Source organism: Aedes albopictus, chromosome 1, assembly GCF_035046485.1.
Source record: "Aedes albopictus strain Foshan chromosome 1, AalbF5, whole genome shotgun sequence".
In the NCBI taxonomy this organism is placed as follows: Eukaryota; Metazoa; Arthropoda; class Insecta; order Diptera; family Culicidae; genus Aedes; species Aedes albopictus.
The window spans coordinates 234,544,031-234,551,451 of record NC_085136.1 but is presented as its reverse complement, the minus strand read 5'-3'; positions in this window follow the sequence as shown (position 1 = coordinate 234,551,451).

The following is a 7,421-nucleotide window of genomic DNA, read 5'->3' as shown; positions in this document are numbered from 1 at the left end:
CCCACGAAATTGAAATACTCATATCTCCGTGGTGAATTTTCCATCCTTTTGAAAAAGAGTTGGCTTAACCCTTTGAAGCCGGAATTTTTCCAAGCGTTATTTTGGAGTTTTTTCTACATTTTTCTGTAGTTTAGGTGGTCAATAGCGGAAAAATATTATGCAGAATAGTTTTTCTGTATATCCTAGGTCATCCAAGTATTCTTGAGTTCAGATCCTAAAGTCTACGGGTGTAATGGTAACTTCTTGCATTATACAAAGCTACGATTTGTAATTTATCATGTGCAGTAAGTCTTCTGGAAGTTCAATAGACAGTATCAGATCAGTCGGGATATCCTAGATCATCCAAACTGTTCTTGAGTTTAGATTCTAAAGTCTACGGGTGTAACGGTAACTTCTTTCATTACACAAAGCTACGATTTGTAATCCATCATGTCCAGTAAGTCTTCGGAAAGGTTAACAGACAATATTAGATCAGTTAGGATATCCGAGGTCATCCAAACTGTTCTTGAGTTTAGATCCTAAAGTCTACGGGTGTAATGGTAACTTCGTTCATTATACAAAGCTACGATTTGTAATTTATCATGTCCAATAAGTCTTATGTAAGATTAATAGACAATATCAGATCAGTCGGGATATCCTAGGTCATCCAAACTGTTCTTGGGTTTAGATCCTAAAGTCTACGGGTGTAACGGTAACTTCTTTAATTATACAAAGCTACGATTTGTAATTAATCATGTCCAGTAAACCTTCGGAAAGGTTAACAGGCAATATCAGATAAGTTAGGATATCCTAGGTCATCCAAACTGTTCTTGAGCTTAGATCCTAAAGTGTACGGGTGTAACGGTAACTTCTTTTATTATACAAAGCTACATTCTGTAATTTATCATGTCCAGTAAGTGTTCTGGAAGTTCAATAGACAATACATCTATAGATGTAAGTCACAGTGACTTTTGCGCAACAAAAACCTGTGCCGCTGTGACTCTTCTGTGACAAGTGTGTTACTTGGATTATTGTTCCTCTAACTACTTTGGTAAATACAGTGGATTATGTAACACTACTCAACGTAGTGGCAAAAGCTATTTTCACAAGTGTAGACCTGAAGCTATGGTCTCCGGAGTAATGTTGTTGATCTGGAATATCTGATTACAGATTACAGTTTAAAGTTCATAATGAGAATAACTACTGTTACTATCAAGAACTAAACATCAGGATAGTTTGGACGACCCTCACTGTCCCAAAAGTTCATAATAATAAATAGTAGACATTAGGTTGGTCCAGTTACCGCGATTGATTATTAAATGTTAATCAGCATATCAGATACAGCTGATGTCAAGAGTGTAGACCTGAAGTTCTGAACTCAAAGATAGTTTGGCTGATCTGGAACATTCTCACAGTGTTTCTAAACGACATTTGAGATTTCAAGAGCTTCGCGGATATCAGCAGATTATGCTATGCTATTATTTGTGGTTAAAACACACGAAGTTTTTTTTTTGTAGATTTGAAGGACTTCATTATAGAAAAGTTTGGATGAACCTGAATGTCCCAAAGGTTAATAATAAAAAGAAGGCTTCAGATTGGTACAGTAACCACGGATAAACATTCAACGTTAATCAGTATAGCAGATATGGCTATTGTTGCGAGTGTACACCTGAAGTCCTGAACTCCAAGGAAGTTTGGCTGACCTGGAATATTCCTATAGTGTCTAGTAATTAATTAATGACATTGTAGATGTCAGGAACTTCACGAATCCTAGTAGGTAATGGAATGCTATTATTTGTGGCGAAAATACATGAAATATTATTGAAGAATTAAAGAACTTCATTATAGAACAGTTTGGACGAACCTGATTGCCCCAAAGGTTGATAATAAAAAAGTCTATAGACTTCAGATTGGTCCAGTAACCACGGATAAATATGCAACGCTACTCAGGATAGTAGATATGGCTATTGTTGCGAGTGTAGACCTGATGTCCTGAACTCCAAGGTAGTTTGGCTGACCTGGAATATCCCTATAGTGTCTATTAATGACATTGTAGATGTCAGGAACTTCACGAATCCTAGTAGGTAATGGAATGCTATTATTTGTGGCGAAAATACATAAAATTATTCATGTAGATTTGAAGGACTTCACTATAGAACAGTTTGGACGACCCTGAATGTCCCAAAGGTTTATAATTAGCTAGCAGACTTCAGATTGCTCCAGTAACTGTGGTTGATTATGCAACGTTACTCAGTATAACAGATATGGCTATTGTTACGAGTGTTGACCTGAAGTCTTGAACTTCAAGGTCGTTTGGCTGACCTGGAATATCCCTATAGTGTCTATAAATGACATTGTAGATATAAAGAGCTTCATGGATCCCAGTAGGTTATGTAATGCTATTATTCGTGGCAAAAATACATAACAATATTCTTATAGATTTGAAGGACTTCACTTTATAGGACAGTTTGGAACACCTAGAACATCCCAGAATATAAAACACCTTTTGATATTCATGACGAAGGCTAAATGATCACATATAAATGTAACCCACATCCAAGTTCAGCTTTTAGAACAACTGGTATGCCAATTATTTCGTTTTTCCCAATTTCATGGTGTTCAGGATGTTCTAGGTTATCAATGAAGTCCCAAATACAAATATTCCCATTTTTCTCTAATAGAGGACTAAATTTGCTACAAATGTGCCGAAGACAGTATTCTGTTTAATCGAATAGGTGAGTTTATACAGCTGTTTCTATGTTGGGGTCATATATGACCCCTTCGGCTCCAAAGGGTTAAGTAAAGGAAAATCGGGTTAAGTACTGTTCCTTTTAATTCCATTTAACTACTTGAGTCGAGTCAAGTAGGTACGATACAATAAAGACGACCTTACAGTTGAGGTCGATATACGTATCTGACAAGATTTACTCCACGGATCCCCCTAGTAGTTCCAGGAGGATTCAGGAATGCCTCCAAGTAATTCCTTCAGAAGTCTCCTCAGCTATTCCAACAAGAGTTTCCTCAGGTATTCCTCCAGAAGTTCCTTCTAAAGTTTTTTCAGGGGGGTTCAGGGATGCCTCCAGGAGATCTATCAGGAATTCCTCCAAAAATTCCTTCAGGAATTCCTTTAGAGATTCTGTTGGAATTCCTGCAGGTATTCCTCCAGCAGTTTCTTCAGAGTTCTCTCCAGGAGTTCCTTCAGGGATCTTTCCAGGATTTCCTTCAGAGATTGTTACAGGAGAACCCAAGGAAATCTCTGGGAGAAGTCAGGGATTCCGCAGAAGTTTCTTCAGGTGTTCCTGAAAAGGTTCATTCGGGGATTAGTTCAGGAGTTCTAAGATTTCTGAAGGAGTTCCTTCGGGGATTCTTCCAGAAGTTCCTTTAAACATTCTTCCAGGGATCCCTCCTGGAGTTCATTCGAAGATTTTCGCAGGAGGTTTCAGGGATGTTTCCAGGAGTTACATCAGAGATTTTCTAGGAGGGATTCTTATAGGAATTCATTCATCATAGGCATATCATCAAGATTTTTTCATGGAGTTCGTACAAGAATTCCAGGTTTTTTTTGCGGACATTCCTCTTGGATATCTTACAAAAAATCCTCCTGGAAATCTCTCGGGGATTCCTCTTGGAAATTCTTCGGGAATACCACCTGGAATCTTTCAAAAACTCCGCCTGTAAATCCTACGGGGATTTCTTCAAGAAATCCTTCGTAGATTTCTCCTGGTAGTCTCTCGGAGAATCCTCCTCGAATTCTTATGGAAAATTCCGCAAGAATTCCTTTTGAGATTTTTTTTTATGTCTTTATTATAGAGATTTTCAGCCCTAGGCTGGTTCATCTCTTCACGAAGTACACATGAGATTTTTGCTGGAATTCCTTTAGGGATTTCTCCTGGATTTTTTTTTTCCTAGAATCCGGTCGGGGATTCCTTCAAGAATTCCTTCTGATATTACGCCTGGAAATCCTTCGGGGATACCTAGGTAGGAGCTCCTGAAATTCATTCAAGGATTCCTCCTAGAGTTCCTTCGAGGGTTCTTCCTGGAATTCCTTCCAGGTTTGCTCCTGGATATCCTTTGATGATTCGTCCAGGAAATCCTTCGGGGCTTCGCGAAGCCCTCAGCGAGGATCCTCATCGCATTCTTTTGGGAATTCCCGCCGGAATTCCTTTGGAGAATGCTGCTAGAAATCCTTTCCAAGATTTTTCCTGAAATCTCTTCGAAGATTTCTCTTGCTGCCGTCGGAAATTCCTCCTTGAACTCCATCAGGGACTTCTCTTAGAATTCCTTCGGTGCTCCCCCTGATATTTCCTCGAAGCTTCCTTCTGGAATTCCTTCGGGCACTTCTCCTAGAATTCCTTCGGGAGTTCATTCGGAGATTCCGCTTGGACATCCTTCGGAGATTCCTTCGAGGAATTCCTTCTGAAATTCAAGGATTCCCCCTAGAATTCCTTCGAGATTCCTCCTGGAATTCCTTCAGGATTTCTCCTGGATCTTTGATGATTCCTTCTGGAAATCCTTCAGAAGTTCCTCCTCGAATTCTTTTGGAAATTCCAGCTGGAATTCCTTTGGGGATTCCTGCTAGAGTTCTTTCGGGGATTCCTGCTGGCAGGGATGTCATGCTCCTTAGTGCGAGTGCAAGTGTGCGCGGTTTTAATATGAAAATGAGCTGCACTGTACACATTTTCAGTGCGAAATGCCATCCCTGCATGCTGGAATCCTTTCAGGGAGTCCTCCTGGAATTCCTTCAAGGACTCCCCTAGCATTCCTTCTGAAATTCAACCTGTAAATCCTGCGGAAGTCCCTCTTGGAAATGCTTCGAGAATTCTGCCCGGAAATTCTTCGGAGATACACCCTGGAAATCTTTCGGGACTTCTCTGCGAAGATTTCTCTTAAACATCCTTTGGAGATTCTTCGTGGAATTCCTTCTGGGATTCCTTCTAGAATTCCTTCGGGGACTTCTCTAAGAATTTCTAAAATTTCTTCGAAGCTTCCTTCTGGAATTCCTTCGGGAATTCATTCGGAGATTCCTTCTGGACATCCTTCGGAGATTCCTTCTGGAAATCCTTCGGAGATTTCTTCGAGAAATTCCTTCACGGATTTCTCCCGGGATGCCTTCAAGGATTCCCCCTACAATTCCTTCGGGAATTTCTCCTGGAATTTCTTCCAGGATTTCTCCTGGAGCTTTGATGATTCCTTCTGAAGATCCTCGAATTGGAATTCCTTTTGGGGATTCCTGCTAGAGTTCTTTCGGAGATTTCTGCTTCAGGGTGTCCTTCTGGAATTCCTTTAATCACGGAGACAAATTTCGTTCGTTTGAAACAAAAATATTCATGTTTATTCAGTAAACTGATAAAATATTTAAAACTAAAGTATTAATTTTTAAAACTAACTCAATTACATATTGATTTCTACAATACCCATTGAAGAGCCCCCCGTTCCGTCGAGAACATAAACAAAACTCTCAAGTTCCAGCTGCAGCACCAAACAAGATTTCAGTAACAAATTTTGAAGTCAAGTCAAGTTTCACCAATAGTTTCCACGAAATCCCATTGATTTCGGGAGCGTATGTTATCTACATCAATACATCTAGCATTGAAAGTGCCACGCGGGAAGTGGGTTTTCCTAGAGAAGGAAATGACTTTGTAAATTTAATTGGAAAACAAATATTTCCGTAGGGCCGACCTGCCACAAAAAAAAACAAAAATTTTTACATTTGCTTTTAACATAACCTGTCAGAAGATGCATGTTTGTTTCAAAAATGGATTGAATTTGCTTCAAATGTGACGTTAGATTTGCTCCAAACAGTTTTATTTTTGTTGCCAGAACAAATTGACATTTATTTGAGTTTACCGGAAATATTTTTGATTTTACCATGCTTTTTTCTGCGTGAAGGATTCTTCTTGGGACTCCATTGAGGACTTCCCCTAGAATTCCTTCTGAAATTCCACCTGTAAATCCTGCGGAAATTTCTCTTGGAAATCCTTCGGAGATTCTTGCTGGAATTATTTCGGGACTTCTAGAATTCCTTCGGAGATTTCTCTTTTAATTCCTTCAGAGTTACTTCCTGGAATCCATTCGAAGATTTCTCTTAAACATCCTTCGGAGATTCCTCGTGGAATTCCTTCTGGGACTCCTCCTAGAATTCTTTCGGGGACTTCTCTAAGAATTCCTTCAAAGCTCCCGCTAAATTTTTTCGAAGCTTCCTTCTGTAATTCCTTCGGGGACTTCTCCTAGAATTCCTTTGGGAATTCATTCGGAGATTCCTTCTAGAAATCCTCCGGACATTCCTCTAGGAAATCCTTCGGAGATTTTTTCTGAAATTCAATCACGGTTTTCTCCCGGAATACCTTCAGGATTCCCCCTAGAATTCCTTCGAAAATGCCTCCTGGAATACATTCCAGGATTTCTCTTGGATCTTTGATGATTCCTCCTGGAAATCCTTCGGAGATTCCTCCTCGAATTGTTTTGGAGATTCCAGCTGGAATTTCTTTGGAGATTTCTGTTGGAATTCCTTTGGGGATTCTTGCTTGAGTTCTTTCAGGGATTCCTGATGGAATTCTTTCGGGTCCTGGAATTTTTTCGAGGATTCTTCTTGGAATTCCTTCGAGAACTTCCTCTAGAATTTCTTCTTAGGTTCCACCAGTCTCTCTCTCTCTCTCTCTCTCTTCTTGGCGTAACGTCCTCACTGGGACAAAGCCTGCTTCTCAGCTTAGTGTTCTATGAGCACTTTCACAGTTATTAACTGAGAGCTTCCTCTGCCAATGACCATTTTGCATGTGTATATCGTGTGGCAGGCACGAAGATACTCTATGCCCAAGGAAGTCAAGGAAATTTCCTTTTACGAAAAGATCCTGGACCGACCGGGAATCGAACCCGTCACCCTCAGCATGGTCATGCTGAATACCCGTGCGTTTACCGCCTCGGCTATATGGGCCCTGACGACCAGTAAATCTTTCAAAAGATTCCTCTTGAAATTTTTTTTGGGAATTCCGCCTGGAAATCCTTCGGAGATACATCCTAGAAATCCTTCAAAGATTCTTGCTGGAATTCTTTCGGAACTTCTCCTGGAATTCCTTCAGAGATTCTTTCTTTAATTGCTTCAGAGTTTTTTCCTGGAATTGTTTCAGGGATTCATCCTGGAATTCGCTCTGGGATTCCTCCTAGAATTCCTTCGGAAACTTCTCTTAGAATTCCTGCTGGGCTTCCCCTGAAATTTCTTTCAAGCTTTCTTTTGGAATTCCTTCAGGGACTTCTCCTTCAGTTCCTTCGGGAATACATTCGGAGATTTCGCCTGGAAATCCTTCGGGGATTCCTCTTGGAAATCCTTCGGAGATTCCCCCTAGAAATCCTTCGGAGATTGCTCCTGGAAATCCTTCGTAGGTTCCTTCGATAATTCCTCCCAAAATGCCTTCAAGGATTCCTCTTAGAATTCCTCCTGGAATTCC